At 36.3% G+C, this 17,769-nt stretch overlaps 1 non-coding gene and 1 pseudogene across 1 annotated transcript; both read left to right on the top strand.

Annotated features, from left to right (window-relative positions):
- LOC125366888 overlaps positions 1-17,769 on the top strand; it is a 29,863-nt pseudogene that overhangs the window by 11,791 nt on the left and 303 nt on the right.
- On the top strand, positions 8,346-8,452 carry LOC125367372. The gene has a single exon (XR_007214066.1). It is a non-coding gene; the product is annotated as a U6 spliceosomal RNA (small nuclear RNA).

Below are 17,769 nucleotides of genomic sequence, written 5' to 3'. Positions count from 1 at the left end.
TTATTTCCCTTATTAGAAGGAACTTAAGATACTACATCAGTGTTACTCTATTTGTCAAGCTTCACCCTATTGTCATCTTACCTCTTGTCTCTTATACTCTCTGCATACAAATTGGACTTAGTCAGGATTTGTAAAAGAAATTGCAAAGTAAAACCTAACAGAGAAAAGGACTAGGCCATGGTAAGAATTTATGTGTTGCATAAATACAGTTTAAGGACAAGTTGTTATTTTAAAACTTGCCTTATGCTTTTCAGTGAATTCTATAAGTAAAAAAATTAATCAAGCACTAGATAATATCACAATCTAATGATGTCACTGAGAAAATTCTCAGAAGCCCATGTTTGTCTTTGGTATGTTGTAGTTTACCTAAACCTGCTCTTCTCTAAGATCTAAACTCTATAAGTCCACAGGTGTACCATAGCCTTGGGAAGGATTTCTCTGGTCCTGGAAATGAACAATGATCCCCCCGCCACCTTTCCTCCCAACCACTCCTTCCTTGCACATAGCCCTTAGATTTCTGCTTACTCTCCTCTTTTCTCTATAGTGTGTGAACTGAAGAGTCTCAATGCACCTTGCTAAATGTGTCCATTACAGAAACCTTTAATTGCTCCTTCAACTGTGGTCCAGACTGTTGGGAACTGTCTCAGTACCCCTGTCTCCAAATGTATGTGAACCTAACTTCCTCTGGGGAAAAACTAACAATAATAAATTTTGGAGGGGATGTAGCCAAAAGGGAACCCTACTTTCATTGTTGGTGGGAATATAAACTGGTTCAGCCACTCTGGAAAGTGGTATGGAGATTCCTCAGAAGACTAAACATAGAGCGCCCCTAGGACCCAGCAGCCCCACTTTTGGACACCTACCCAAAAGACCACAAACAAGAACACACTAAAGCCACCAGCACAACAATGTTCATCCAGAACAATTTGTCATAGCTAAAATATGGAAACAACCCAGATGCCCATCAGTAAATGAGTAGATCAGGAAAATGTGGTACATATACACAATGGAATTTTATGCCTCTATCAGAAAGAATGACATTGCCCCATTCATAAAAAAATGGAATGACTTGGAAAAAATTATACTGAGTGAAGTGAGCCAGACCCAAAGATACATGGAATCTATGGTTTCCCTCATAGGGAATAATTAGCACAGGTTTAGGCAAGTCACAGCAGAGGATCACAAGAGCCTAATAGCTATGCCCCTATGAACACATAAGATGATGCTAAGTGAAATGAACTCCATGTTATGGAAGCAACTGTTATATCAATGTTGTAATCACTTTCAACCTGCCATGTGAAACCATAGCTTCTATTGTTGATGACCCTCTTGTATCCCCTTCCTGTGGTTGTAGCCATAGTATCTCTGTATCTCATCTGAGTACACTGGATACTGTATATACTGTTATTAGAACTAGGGAAGTGAAAGGGAATATCAAAATCGAGCAACAAATGATAAAAGAACAAATGACTCCAAAATCAATACTTGCAAAACCATTCGGTGTAAACCAACTGAACAACTCAAGAGGAGAGGGAAAAGGGGAGGGAGGAGGGCTGAATGAGGGAGGAAGTAACAAACAGTACAAGAAATGTACCCAAGGCCTAACGTATGAAACTATAACCTCTCTGTACATCACTTTGACAATCAATAAGAAAAAAAAAGATTTGTTTCTGTTATACTGATACCAAGGAAAGAAACCCATCTTTCACATTCATTGCAATAACTTGAAAGAATTCTTACATACATCTCTGCCAACTTGCCTTAGAGAATATTTTAGAAAGTGTTTTTTGAAAAAACTTGTTCAATTTTTTTCTAATTCTATAGGCACAAACACTGTCCTAACTCTGTGATGCATACTTATAAATCAAGGCTCCTTCAAGAATTTTAAGTCAAACCTTTCTTGTAAGGATGAATGCCTTATAAACTATCAAATATCCAAGGAACTGAAAAGTTACTACAGTTGAGTATGCCTTCAAAAGAAATATTTCCATTTCCTTTTTTGATATTTAATCACCATAGCCCTGTGAAGGTATTATTTAAGCTATAAACATATAGTTAAAAACTATCATTATATATACCAAGTTAAATGTTTAGGACAAGTGTCTTGTCCTAGGTTACTATATGATTTTGACCCATTGCAAATGTAACCTATAACATGTATAGGAATATACACACAATGAAAACGTTCAGCTCAAGCATGTATTATAAAGACAATTTCCCATGTAGCCACGACAAAAGAAAACATTTTATACAAGTAAAAGGGCCATCATGCCCACTTCTAGAAAATATAGGCTATGCTCCTTACCAAAGATCTTTACTCTCCTGATTACTATGGCAATATTTTCTCATTTTCCTTTTATCACTTATACACATATCTTTGTTTTTTTTTTTTTGCCAGTCCTGGGGCTTGGACTCAGGGCCTGAGCACTGTTCCTGGCTTCTTTGTGCTCAAGGTTAGCACTCTGCCACTTGAGCCACAGCGCCACTTCTGGCCGTTTTCTGTATATGTGGTGCTGGGGAATTGAACCCAGGGCCTCATGTATATGAGGCAAGCACTCTTGCCACTAGGCCATATCCCCAGCCCTTTGCTTTTTTTTTTTTCCCCAGTATTAGGACTTTAGCTTGGGGCCTAAGTACTATTATTTAGCTTTTTCACTTAAGGTTTGTGTTCTAACACTTGAGCCACAGATATACTTCCAAATTTTGGGTGCTTGAGATAAGAGTCTCATAGACGTTCTTGCACAAGGCTGGCTTTGAACATCAGTCCTAAAATCGCAGCTTCCTGAGTAGCTAGGATTACAATCTCTAGTCACCAGCGCCCAACCTCTTAAACATACAACTTTAAACAATACATTTTAGTTTTGCCTCATTATAAAAAGATATAAATGGAAATACAGGATACTTTTCCTTATCTGGCAACATTTGATCAAACCTCATCCATTTGGTTGTAGTTGACTTGTGCCCATTACTTATGCCCATTCTATTGTCTGGCCCTATTGTAAGTATTTTGCATCATCTCTACTTTGGAGCTACTACAAATAATTTTGCCACAGATATTCTTGTGTATTTCTCTTGGTACCTTAAGTATACACAGTTCTGTCAGGCATAAACCTGAAAATGAACTATCTGAATCATAAGGCATGCCAATATTAACCTTTAAAAATACTTCCAAATATTTTTCCAAAGTTGCTATACCAGTTACTTCCCTACCAACCCTGTGAGTACTTATTGCCATGAATCTTCTCCAGCATGTGGATACATTTGTAATTAAACCAGTTGGTTACATATTGTTAGGCCTGCTCAGGACAAATGGCCCTTTCCCTTGGCTCTCTCCTCAAGCACCCTAGAAATCCCACCCAGTGGAGATTACCTGTATCCCAGGCAACTGGCATACTTGGGGACAGTGGGAAGTCCCTCAGGCTTTGATTTCCTCATCCTCTGAGGTCTCCACTTCCCCTCCCCTATATCATCACTCTTGATCCACCTGACAGCATCTTGTCCAGCTGGAGGTTTGCTCTCTCCCTTGCCCAATAAACCCTCTTCCCTTGAATAGTGTGGGAGTTTCCTTTCCCCTGCCATTACATATAAGGCAAATATTTCTTTGAATTATGTGTTTATATTTTACTCTCTTGGAACAATATTGTTCAGTGAAACAAATTTCAAATTTTAATGAAACCACATTTTGGCGGGAGGATTGTGAATTCAAGGCCAACTGAAACTACACATTGAAGCCATCTTAGAAAAAAACAGAAAGAGGGCTTGGAATGTGCCTTAGTGGTAGAGTGCTTGCCTAGTATGGATACAGCCCTGGGTTTGATTCCTCAGCACCACATAAACAGTAAAAGCCAGAAGTGATGTTGTGGCTTAAGTGGTAGAGTGCTACACTTGAGCAAAAAAAGAAGCCAGGGACAGTGCTCACACCCCAGGACTGGCAAAAGGCAAAACAAAAAGATTTTAAAATGTTATCAAATGAATGCAAGGTTTAGACTAACACCAAGAGTTCTACATAGTTTCTGTCTTGTTAGTGGAGCCCCCCCCCCCAGGTCATTTTAGCTTCTTTTCAGGAAGATATGGCACAAGAGATATAAGAGTTTTGAACAAATATAGAAACAGCAACCTCTCCCTTAAAAGAACTTCATCACAATACTGAAAGTAATGTTCATACATAGATTATAACTTGCTTTCCTTTTCTCAATCAAACACTTCTTTAAGACTTTGCTTACACAAATTAAGTAAATAATAATGGAAACAAAACAAAGCTTAATTAAATTTTACAGTATTTACCATTTTAAAGTGGTAAAAAAAGTCCCAATTTACTTTTCCAATTATTACCCATCACTAAAGAATATCATAAATTCAGAGTATACATGTATTCACATTAACCCACCGTTGATCTGTACATTCTTTGAGCATGGATATTACATTTTATTTTCTAACACAAAACACAAAGTCTGGCCTTTTGAATATGCTTAATAACTATGTAGCTATAGTCACTCTTTGGGATGCTTGAAAATGTTCAGTCTGCTCTTGGGACCAAGAACATGTAGGTTTCACATGAGTAAGTTTACTTGTTTGACACCTGGATATTGTGGACTGGGAAGTTCTGAGTAATGGTGAATATTTGAGTAATTATAATTACTCTCTGATGGTATAGTCTTTAATGCATTGGACACATATTACTGTGCCATCGTATAACCTTAACTCAATTGTGCCTTGCTACATAATATCTCCTGAAGCATGATTTATCACAATATCACTATCTTCATCCTCCAATGCTTTACTTTTCCTTGACACATTGAAAAAACTCCTATGGCATGCTAGGTGAGTATTCTGCAACCATCACAGGCCTTTATAAGAGGTTGGGGGTGCCAGGACCTGAGCTTGAAATCAGGGCCTGGGCACTGTCCTTTGACTTTTTCACTCAAGGCTGGCAACTATAACACTTGAGCTGTATACCTCCACTTTTGGCCTTTTGCTTATTAATTGGAGATAAGAGTTCCATGGACTTCCCTGTCTGGGCTGGCTTTGAACCACAGTCCTCAGATCTAGGTCTCCTGAATAGCTAGGATTAAAGCTGTGAGCACTGCCATATGGCTAATTATTCTTGCTCTTAAGATTTCTTTCGATAAATTCACTAGAAGATAGATGCTTCCTTGATGACAGTAACAAAATAACCAAGGAGAAGACAATAAAGCCATACCAAAAATATAAATAAGCTACTTTTGACTTTGTTATGATATGGGAGCATTTAATATTATGTGGAAAAATTCTAAATATTTACATTCTTATGCCATAAATATATTCAATAAGGAATAATTAAAACCCACCTCACATAGTCATTGCAAGAAGAATATATTGGAAGTCATTTACTGTTGGGGACTCAGTTTTGGCCTTGGTGGGGGAAGGGCGACAAGAGCTTCCGAGATGCTGCCCTTCCCCCAGCGCTGGGACAGTGTTGGGGCTAGCCACTCCCACCTTCCAGCCTCAACCAGAAGAGAATACCCCGCCCCTGAGGGAGGCAGACACATGCATGCCACCATGATGAGGGTTGTCCAGCCACAAAGGAAGTTTCATGACATCATCTGATGGACACGATCTTGAGCCTATGAGTGGCCCTTTGGCCAGTCCCCCTCCTTTCCCGCCATTACCGCTATATAAACCCCCTCCCAATTAGATCCTTTGAGACCCATTCAAACATCCAACCGTCTCCCCGACATCTTTGTTCTGCAGCTCCTGACACATTATGGGGGGGCCGAGGAAGGGATTTCGGCATCCCACTTCAGCTTAGAGCAGTCCGGTAAGAACAGGCCTTACTCCTTCTGCCGGTATGAGGGGTAGGGTGGAGCTTCTTCCATAGATTTGAGGTTCAGGCATTTCCCTGGGAGATAGGGTGGAAGGGGTCCTCAGAAGCCCCAACAATTTACTTTTTGTGTATGCAATACACAACTATTAATTCAAGTTGATTAACTCATACGTAACTTGACTTAAATTAACAAATGATATACAGGTCTTGGTCACATAATCCCCAAAATTATTTTAATTACTATATAATTTCTTAGGGTTTCTGGAAGAATTGGCTTGAATACAAAAAAGAAGAACTATCATGGTTATTTCACAGATAAAACTGAGGTGACCACCATACACTATTCCTTCCTAGTGTCACACACACACACACATTCACACTTAAGAATCACATCTTCTGATAACAGTTTGTTTCATTCTCCACAATGCTCCTATATACCTAAGTGTGGAAAAACTTTGAAGAATCCATGTCTCCGGTGAATATTTTCATGGAAAACTTCAGGAAGTATCAACACTTCGCCTGCTACTCTGATCCAGAAGGAAACCAGAAAATCGTCATTCTAGCCAAACTCTACAGTTCCAGTGTGCTGTTCCATTCACTTTTCTGGCCAACATGTATGATGGATGGGGGCATTGCAATTGTTGCCATGGTGAAACTCACACAATACCTCTTTCTACTTTGTGAGCGGACCCCAGCAGATCAATGGATAAAAGAAAAAAAAAATGGCTAAGATAGTTTTCTTTAAAGCTGAAATTATGTTTTCTTTTATGCCTCACCAAAGAACCTTAAGTTTGTAATGTGCAGTCCATTATGAGTTCCTTAATATATTGTTTAATATATTATACCATAGAGCAATAATACAAATGCTGTTCTATATGCAAACATGACATCATTATTATTCAGGAGAAAATAACTGTTTTGTGTTACTTTGCGGTTTTCACAATTTTGTTCTTATGCTGGAACTAGTATATCCTTCTCTCCTTCCACCAAAATAGGCCTCAGTTATTCATTTGCCAAGCTTTTTGGAGGAATGTAGAAAATATCTATAAGATAAGGTCTAGATTCTCAGTTATCAGATGTCTCGAAAACAACATTTTTCTTCATTTGTTGTTTATCAAAGCTACAGCCAAAAAAATACCTTTCTTTTCCTTCTTCTACCTTGAGCCTATACAAAGTGAAGAGACCAGATTTCTGAACATTAAACATCTCTGCTATATTTTTACTGTATTACAGGAACAAAGAGAGGGAACTTACCCAGCTGCAGATTCAAATTTTAACTGGCTTTTTACAAAGCTGTTTTCATTAGCCAATTCTCTTCCTACGATTTAAGTAGGAAATGAAAACCCTTTCCCACGTAAGACCCTGTTACTGGGTGAAAAGTTGATATTGACAAGGTGTTTCATTACTTATTGCAATCTAGGGAAGTCTATGTTACTAATATATTTATGTTAAAATCTTCATTCAATTTCAGTTAAACTGCTAGATGGTAAAAATAAATTGTTATTACATACTATTAGACTGGTAAACTGTTTTAGTTAGGTTGCAAATTAGCATGTTGGAATTTTTGTCTTCGGGAATTTGCATTTAAGTTAATGATTGAATGTGTAACCTCTCCTTCAGATAAGGATTCCCTGTTGGGATTTTAAAGCTATGTATGCAGAATATTTGTCTCCTCTACATGTTTTAATTTTCTATTCATAATTCTCTCTTTGTTGTTATATTTTATATGCAGAATAGACTTTTCCCTACCATGCATTTGAACTGAATATCAGATTTAAAGGACACTTTTCTTCACATTGCTATTTACTTATTATATCGGGAGGGAGGACAGGGATTTGTTTTAAATAAAACAATTCCATCTTAAGTTTCAATATCAAAAGAAAAGCATCTGTCTTTCTCATCTAAATTTAAGTAACTTTTTGTAATGTGGTAAACAAAGATTTTTAGGTATTGTAAAGTTTTACAAGTCATTTGTGGAAAGAGCAGTAAAACTATCCTGATAAAGTAGAAATTATTCTGCAATGTTGTAATTCATAGTTTGACTTTTCATAAGCAAATAAATCCCTAGGTTATAATCAGGACTTCAAATGTGTAATTTTTAAAAATACAGCTAATCACATGATTTTAATACTTTTTTTTGCATTTAAACTGACACATCCCTGTTAATCCAAAAACTTGTTTTTCATCGTCTTTAAAGGTATTTTAAGAGATTATCATGTAAATTCCTTTGTTAACTCCTCAGTCCCTACACACCCAGTTGGAAACAATAACAACAGTAATAATAACAACTTTTTACTCTTATTCTAACCTGAAAGTGTAATCATGAAGAAACAGTTGAAATCTTTCAGACTGAGGGACTGAATAAATGTAGTCTTAAATGTTTTTTGGGCTTCTCTTGAAGTTACTTAAGGGAGAAATATGTGATAATGAAATTATGTGTTAGCTTAAGTTTCCTCTAGATTTTTATTTTCAAAATCCCAACTGATGGTTTAGGTAAATGTAGAAATGTCAAAATAATGATATAAAAAAGGTAATAAGTGCTTGTTTCAGCACCACATATACACACACAAAAAAGGAACGATACAGAGAAAAGTAGCATGGCCCCCATGCAAGAAAGACATGCAAATTGGTGAAGCATCCCATTAAAAAAGAGATATTAACTAGTACTTACTGACTCCCAATACAGTAACAGCCCTAATTAGATAACTTAGATATAATTGTTGACAATTGGAAAAGATAGACTTAGGACCACAATAATGTCTTAAATCCTTTGTAAATGTAAGCTGTTTTAAACCCTTGAAATATTAATATTATCTTACACTTTTGAGAATGTTGAAGCTGGGGGATGTTAAAAATCACTGTTCCAAGATATTGAGATCGTGACAAGATGAGAAAAAAGTCTCATTATATTGCTTTATTATTATGCTACCTATGGCCATGTCTTTGGGGTCTTTTACATTACTCTAACAGATTCTGAGGTTCTGATGGAATTTTAAGATGGAAGAAAGAATTTTGAATGGTAGACATTGTTCATGGTAGGGTGATTAAGTAATTCATCTTTTCAGTCAGTCACTTAATTTCATTATCAACAAATTTAGGTGGTGAGGCCAGTTGGCCACTAAGTCTCTTTTACCACGAGCATTTCAAGATACATGTGTGGAGAGAAGGATGAACATTTTCCTTCAAATTTCAGGACACACATCTGATTCTCAAATAGAATCCCATGAATATTAATCTATGGATTGAAAAAAGAGGTATTTCTACTGGTATTCCCAATAAACTATTTGCCATTTGAGGGCCCCAATTCTTGTTTACATGTGTGAGAAGCAGAGTTTTGAATTCTCACATTACTCAAATAAGAATGATTTAGCAAATGTTATGAATATCTGTGCTTCTAAATTACTTCATCCTACAATTGGTACATCTTCTCTAAAGCTTTATTGACTCCAGATTCCCCAAGTTGCAACTATATTAAAACCCAACAGAAGATAAATGTACTAATGACTGCTGGCAAATAGCTATAATGATATGGTTCTGTAGAAAGCTACTAGCAAAACACCAGCTGATGAAGACCATATAACATTTAGAATCCCAGTATGTTACCCCTCAGCCATTTTAATGAGTGGCCAAAAAGTATTACACAAGCATTTATAAAACAAATACTACTTTCATGTCAAGCCATAAGCATCTTACCAGAATGCTGAGGGTAAAACATAGTGATAGTGGGCTGGGGATATGGCCTAGTGGCAAGAGTGCTTGCCTTGCATACATGAGGCCCTGGGTTCAATTCCCCAGCACCACATATACAGAAAATGGCCAGAAGTGGCGCTGTGGCTCAAGTGGCAGAGTACTAGCCTTGAGCACAAAGAAGCCAGGGATAGTGCTCAGGCCCTGAATCCAAGCCCCAGGACTGGCCAAAAAAAACCAAACCAAACAACAAAAAATAAACATGGTGATACTATACTAATTGTATTAACATTATCATAGATGTATGGGATAACAAATTATGATGAGTAATTGACTGAAGTGAATTAATACAGTAATTGTAAAAGAATGATTTGTTATTTATGAAATACTGAACACCAATTAGACTATTAACAGATACTCAGGGCAACCTTTCCTTTTTTTTGCCAGTCCTGTGGTTTGAACTCAGGACCTGAGCACTGTCCCTGCCTTCTTTTTGCTCAAGGCTAGCACTCTACCACTTGAGCCATAGCTCCACTTCCACTTCTGGCTTTTTCTATAAATGTGGTGCTGAGGAATCAAACCCAGGGATTCATGTATACGAGGCAAGTACTCTACCACTAGGCCATATTCCCAGCCCTCAGTGCAACCTTTTATAATAAGAATAATGCTAAAAGGCCAAAAACAGTATCATCACTGAAATTAACCATTTCCAATAAGTTCATATTTTAATTCACAATGAGAAAAATGTATTCCACAACTGGAAACTCATAGTAATTGTGTAAACTATAGGATATTTTATATGTAATTTCATTTTGATAATGTTTTAGAGTCACATTTTATTCTGATCAAAATTTTTATTTAAAGCTTTTGGCATTTTGAAACTAGTTTGTCATAAAATATTGTGTGTAATCACAGTACTTATTTTATAGGACAATTGTGAATGTGTAGATTTAGGTTTACTGTTAAGCAAACAATTAAATAGTAAATCCAGTTTTAACTGCCTATTTCAGGCACTTAATACTCACAAAGACCCATGTTACATTTACCACATTGAAGTTTGTTTTTAAAGACTCATCCTCATTGTTGAAAGTAAATGTCCTCAGGGTACAAATATTAGTGTTCCAATAAGCATATTGAGGTGGTGGTAGTGAAAAGGTCATCTGGATTCCATTGGGAATCTTAGGATTTTGTGAATTTATTGGGAAAATAGTTTTTCCTGTACTGAGGAAGCTTCTTTTTGGTAAACAGTATCTTTCTAAAAGAAAAAGCATGAAGAGCTTGAGGTGTGTATACGTTTCCTGGATGTCCAGCATTGTATTCATGAATACTGTGTACCTTGCAATGAACAGTGTGGACACTGTTCAATTTCCAATCTGAAGTAAAATAATTTCAAGAAAAAAAGAATGATTTGTTATAATACACGTACAGCTAAACTCCACACCCTCGTGCAAAATACTGAAATAAATGATGTTCAAGAAAGCAACATATTAGTCATAATTCCAGTGAAAAAAGAGAGGATGATTAAATGTTTCTTTTCTTCTTACAGTTCTACAATAACCATTCCAATGTGTATACCACATGAGAAATTTAACTCAAGAAAAAAACATTCTAGAACTTTTCTGAAAAAGTTGTCATCATGGTGTGTTCACTGAATTTGTGCTACCTTTCTATATTTGCACAACTCTAAGGATTATTTCACTACTTTCTATTTTAAGAATGAGGCTGTTATCTTCTCTATGGACTAAAACAATACACATTCAAAAAATAAAAGTATGATAAGTCTCTAAACCACAAAGGGAAGGGTAATATTTACAAATAATGAGAATGAAACTTGCATGTAAAATGCCTATCATTTTGTATAACATATAGTAGATGCTGACAAAATGCTTATTAATAATAAAGTATAGAACTATTATTAATAGTGCCAATATAACCACTCACTTTGTATAATCTCATAGGTAGAAGAACTTTAAAGTAACATTTCCTTTCCTAAAATGCACAAATATGTAAGATACTACAGCATCCTTAGTAGGAAACATCCAATAATGGGAATATTTGCTGTACTACTCACCATGAAGACAAGTTAATTAACAACATTAGATATAGTTAGCTCATAGCTTTGTAGATTTAAAATTGATGGTTACATTGTTTTGGACCTGTGGTGAAGATGAATGAATGACAGTGACAAAAGCATATAAAAGAAATTAGTCACATATTGAGACAAATAATAAAGAAAATAGGATCAGGGTCCCACAGAACCCAGAGAGAGCCTGCTACATTCTGAGAGACCTAAGGATGTTTTAGTATGTCCCACCTTTTAAAGGTGCACAACACCTCCCAGTACCACCACTCTATGGACCAAACTTTAACATAGGAATGTTTGGAAGACATTCATTCAAACCATAGCATTTGCTCCTCTAATCTTGCCATTAATGATAAAAGGCTTTCCTGAGAACTGATTTTAATGTGCTTCCATATAATATTCACTGACAAACCTTCACATGATAAAATCATTCTTTTAACTAACTTATTTTAGTAGTGTTATTTATTGATAAATGAAATCAGTGATTGGGGATGAGAAATTTCCATTTGCTAAGAGTATAGGACACTGGAAAATAATGCTTTAGCCAGAATTTTTACCATAAAGAGAACTTCATGAAAGTAACATAAATGACATCAACATTAAGTGGTTAAAGATAGATCCATTAGAACATGATATTCAAGAGTGAAATAAAGTGATGATACAGCTAAATCTGTTGCTTGTTTGAATTTGAAACTCACATCACCTGAACTATCATTTTGATTGGACTGAAAAAATGCCAAGGAGATTAGTATAATGCACCACTAGGGGTGTCTGTGAAGATATTTCTAGAGATAATTAGATCATGAAATAAATGAATTAGTCAATGGATTGGTAGTATAGTAGTTGTATTGAAAGGTGCTTAAGATTATTGATAGACAGGGCCTAATTGAAGGAAGTAGGAATTGGAGATATAGCATTAAGAGTTATATATTTCCGTGATTCCTTGCCTCTGCTCCCCCTCTATCTTATTCCTGTTGGCTATGAAGTACAGAAGATTCTGTGCTACATGATCTTACTGCCAAGATGTTCAGTTCAAGCACTTGAGGCCAAAACCATGGACTGAGCCCTCTGAGACTAAGACTCTGAAAATAAACTTTTCCTTTCTTAAGTTGTCCTCTTGGATATTTGGACATTTGTGCACATTACATCTCAATTAAATTTGGCCTTCTGAAAGGTAATACTATCTGAAATTCTACCTTATGTTATTTAGCTTGTGACAAGCAGAATAAAAGTACTTAAGAGCACAGATGTAACCAGTGGCTCATGCCTGTAAGATTAGCTACTCAGGAGGCTAGGACCTGAGGGTGGCAGTTCAAAACCAGTTTGGGCAGGAAAGTCTATGAGACTGTAATCTCCAATTAACCACCAAAAACACCAAAGGTTGAGCACTATCCCTCAACAAAAATAATAATAAAAATAAAAAATAAAAAATAAAAATAAAAAAGCTCAGGCACGGTGCCCAGCTCTAGTTTAAATCACAGGACTCCCAACAACAACCAAAAGAGTACACATGTGCTCCTAATGTGTTGCTGTGATTTTCCTGTGTTTTCTAATAGCTGAGATAACATTCTTCAGTGCAATGCTTAGGCATCAGAGAACAATGTCAGTCTGTGAGATCTGGTTTTGAATTCTTGGAGTGCTTCATTTAAATAGAAAGAGAAAAAAAGGAAAATTCAAAGATATGATCACTAAAAAATGAAGAACTGTTTTTAACCTCTTCATCCCTCCATTCCTCTCTTCTTCCCTTATAACCTTGCTTATTTTTCTCATGACTATCTTTTTAACAGTTTTAATCTGCATAAGTTTGCAAAAGTTATCTCAGCAATGATATGGTCCCCAAATCTCTATGTATATAACTATGGAATTAAAATACAGCCTAGCATTGGCAGTACACCTCAGAATAACCAGTTTTCTTTGTATGTTACCACTACTGGCTTCACCAACATGGGTCAATGGATGTTGGTCAGTTTGTTGACTAGACTGGCTAGCATAGTATTACATGCACACAAATGAAGAAGGCTATGATTTATAGACTACTGAGTGAGAGTAAAATCACTCCCCAAGGCTAACTGGCATGTTTTTGACTAGAAAAGAGGCTTTTGAATGAGTAAAATCACCAGATTACACAAGCAATTTGGGCAAAGTCATGATATAGTCTTCACCTAACTCAGATTTTGGTTGAAGGAACACAAGAGTTAAAAAAAAAAGTGCTACTGAGAGCAAAAGAAGAAAAGGAGCCGGTGCTGACAGTTTACAGTTTTTCTACAACTTGTTCAGTTATTTCATATAACTTAAAATCAAAAAGGCTATTTCTAATTTTACTAAATAATGCAAATTTTTTGTTCTAGTAGAAGAAAGGATGCTCACAAAAAATAGTGGCATTACTAATATTACAATAAGAAATGGCACAAAATAAACTATTTTAAAGAAATGATATGTGTAGAGGGAATAAAAAATTTAAACAAAAAATATTGCAATAAGTACAGCTGTTCATTACGTTCTTAGAAATCCCTTGTCCTCCCCTCTATTTCTTTTCTTTTACTTTTTCTTTTTCTTTTTTTTTTTTTTTTTTTTTTGCCAGTGCAGGGCTTGTGCTCAGGCCCTTGTGCTCTTATTTTTTCATTCAAGGTTAATTTAAGCCACACTTCCAGTTCTAGCTTTTCCCTGCTTACGTCTTCTCCCACAGTTGGCTTCAAACCAGTCACTGGCCCTCTAGTGGTTTTTTGAAAGGTTATTTTCTTTGTAGTTGAGAAGCATTTATTTGACCTCCAACTAGTTCAATTGTCTCTTTTAACTGCTTATTTTTATGTCAATTAATGTTAAGGACAAAATGCAAACATTTTAAGTTTTTCCCATAGTATAGCATTTAACAAAATAATCCCACCTCAAGTCTAATGTGGAATTTATTATTACAGATAAATCAGCAGGAAGTACTATTCATCATCTACAAGCTTGGTAACACAATGCTTACTTCAACATCTAAACACTTAATAGTCTTGTCTCAGAGCTATCCAAACACATTAGTCTACTCCAGTCAGACTCATCAAATCTCAGCTGCATTAATATTCCAGTAGTTCCCATCCGGCAGCTGCAATCCCTGATACTTGGCAACTTCTCATGGTGAGCAAACACAATATGACCTCCCCACGCCCTCCTTGAGTGTGACAGAAGCATCAATTTAGAACAATTAACTATCATATCTCTAACTAAAAGCAAACAGCTGCTAAAGCTAACATCTAACAATACGGAGAAGGCAGGGAATTTAGGTAGGAGATGAAATATGTGTAAAACAGATTTCTTCCTTTCTAACAGTTGTGACAAAAGCAGAATTTGGTGCCAATGCTATATTGAGGTCCATCACCATCAAGTTATAATTATCTAGAAACTTCCAGAGTCCCTAGAAAAAGACAGCATTTAAATAGAGATTAGGGGGCCTGTTTAGTAAAAATCCTAGGACCCAGATCTAGTTTAGCTGAATGTATTCTTGTAGAAAGTTAGTTCTGACACTAACACTGACAAAGAGCTTGACCTTTTCCAACCCTTACTTTTTTTTTTTAAGAAATGACACACTATCAGGCTGAAACAAATAACCCTTTGGATGCTAACAATCCAGAAATTAACCTGGTAATCATGTAGGAATATTTAGAAAATACTAATGTGTGTGTCTGAAAAGACAGGTACAGATGGTTAACACAATCCTAGCTACTTCAGAGGCAGAGATTTGAGGATGGATTGAGGTTCAAAGCCTCAAGGACAAAGAATAAGTCTTTTATCTCCAATTAACCAGCAAAAGGCTGGATCTGAAAATGGAAAAAGCTAAGCGAGATCTTGAAGCTCTGAATTCAAGCCCCTGTTCTAGCACACACACACACACACACACACACACACACACACACACACACACACACAGAGTCACTCATGTTCAAGTCATCCAACAGTGGTGATCAGTAACTATCTCCCCTTTAAACAGGAGACACTTTAATTATTAACCAGAGAAACACCTTTGCTGTTTAATTCACTCCAGAAAATTATCATGAGATACTTGAATACAGTAGCTCTTTGGAAGACCAGGTAAGGCCAGAAATTAGCTTTACCCTCGCTTATCACTGTTAGGCCAGAGTTCCAAAAGAGCAGAAATGGGAAATTTAAAGTCTATTTTCATGTGATCATCACTCCATTTCCACTTTTAATGGTGGAAATCAGTAAATTAACCCTGACATCTGCAGGCAAAGGCAAACTAAAAGATTTTTATTGAACAAAGAACTGCAGACAAGGTTTGATTAAGAAAGACTTATAATCGGGCTGGGGATATAGCCTAGTGGCAAGAGTGCCTGCCTCGGATACACGAGGCCCTAGGTTCGATTCCCCATACCACATATACAGAAAAAACGACCAGAAGCGGCTCTGTGGCTCAAGAGGCACAGTGCTAGCCTTGAGCGGGAAGAAGCCAGGGACAGTGCTCAGGCCCTGAGTCCAAGGCCCAGGACTGGCCAAAAAAAAAAAAAGAAAGACTTATAATCCAAGAATCAATAGTAACATTTTAATGCCACAGGTGAGTGGGATGATTGGGTAACTTGGCTTATACAATTAGAAGGATGCTTAGAATGTGGTCAGAATAACAAAAAGGAAAACTACTGTGGTAGTGATACACTAATTGAACCTAAAAATTTCCCTGGAAAGTAAGCACCACCTTGTAAAGTAAGATTTGATATCATCTGTGCCTGTGTTTAATAATTATATTAAATGTCATACCCAGGTATATGTAAATAAGCACAAAATGCACATTTGAACATTATGATATATACCTTAACATATGAAATTCTCTACAATATAACCAAGAAAAATACTCCTGCCAGGGGAGTATACTCCCCAACTCTATGCTTGTTCTCTCCCTTACCAAATGATGGTGAAAGCAACTTTTGATGACTGTGGTGAAAGTTAAATAAGATAATACATGTAAAATCCTTTTATATACTATCAATAGCATTTTTTATTTTCTCAAGGAACTACATTAATGCTCATACTTTTAAGATTTGCAGGAATTAGTGTTCCCAAACTTGAATGCTTATTGTGTCTCTTCTCATTGACGTTCATCCAATTTTCTGATTTTTCTTACACCTTTACACATGCACCCAGCCACACAATCACAATTTGGCATTAATTCTATGCTTCAGGCACCTGTCAGGTTAGCCCCTTCTATACACACTGTTGTTCTAATCTCAGAATTAATACTCCTATTTGCAGATTTTTTCACTATCCCTTACCCATTCCAGAATTAACTCTTAATAAGCAGATACTTGAATGGTTATATAAAGTCCTAAATAGACATGAGCAAAGAGGCTCCATGTGTTTGTGGAAAAGCTCAAAACTTTAGCTTGGCCAACAAAAACTTCACAAATTCATAGCAGATTGTAGATGTGGCCTCAGGGACACCCCCACCCCAGCCACCCCCCCCCCCCATACCTGTATCTCCCACTCCCAGAACACTCAGAACACTTTGCTTTAGCCATACTGAGTAAGGATAGAAAAATATTCAGCACAATATCATTGCCAAAAATGAAATAATACCAAGACCAGAATCACACATCTACTGTTTGACAAACATGAGATTTCAATAGAAAATGATGACTATGCCAATACCTAGCTGCTACCCAGGGCTACTGGCTCACATCTTTAATCTTAAAATCCTTTAAACTGCTGCAGTTTAAAGACAACCTGGGAAGAAAAATCTATGACTGATATCCCATTAACTAGCAACATCCAGAAATAAAGGTGAAGCTTAAATGATAGAGCTCCAGCCTTCAATGAAAAAAAAATACTTGAAACTGAGCTTTTGAGTTCAAGGACAAAATATCAAACAAAACAACCAATTTCTCACTGAGAAAATTATGAAGGTAACATAGTTAAATCAGTATTTCATAAATCTACATCTAAGTAAATTCGAATGTGATTTAAATGATTTGAAAATATCTGGAGAAAATGGATATCAAGTTTTCTAACTAGGGAAGTGAGGCAGTGAGAAGCTTAAAAGCATAACACAAAGCTCAGAAACAAGGAAATAAAAGATTGGTTAATCTGGCACACAGTATTATGTTGGGAGTTATCACTAACAAAAGGTTTATATCATATTTGAGATAGGTATAAAAATTAATGTGAAAACATTTGACAGTTAATACCCTGTATTCAGGAGCTGAGA

The sequence above is a fragment of the Perognathus longimembris genome, chromosome 18 (genome assembly GCF_023159225.1).
Source record: "Perognathus longimembris pacificus isolate PPM17 chromosome 18, ASM2315922v1, whole genome shotgun sequence".
In the NCBI taxonomy this organism is placed as follows: Eukaryota; Metazoa; Chordata; class Mammalia; order Rodentia; family Heteromyidae; genus Perognathus; species Perognathus longimembris.
The sequence above is the reverse complement of the archived record's forward strand: the minus strand, read 5'-3'. Positions and strand labels throughout refer to the sequence as shown.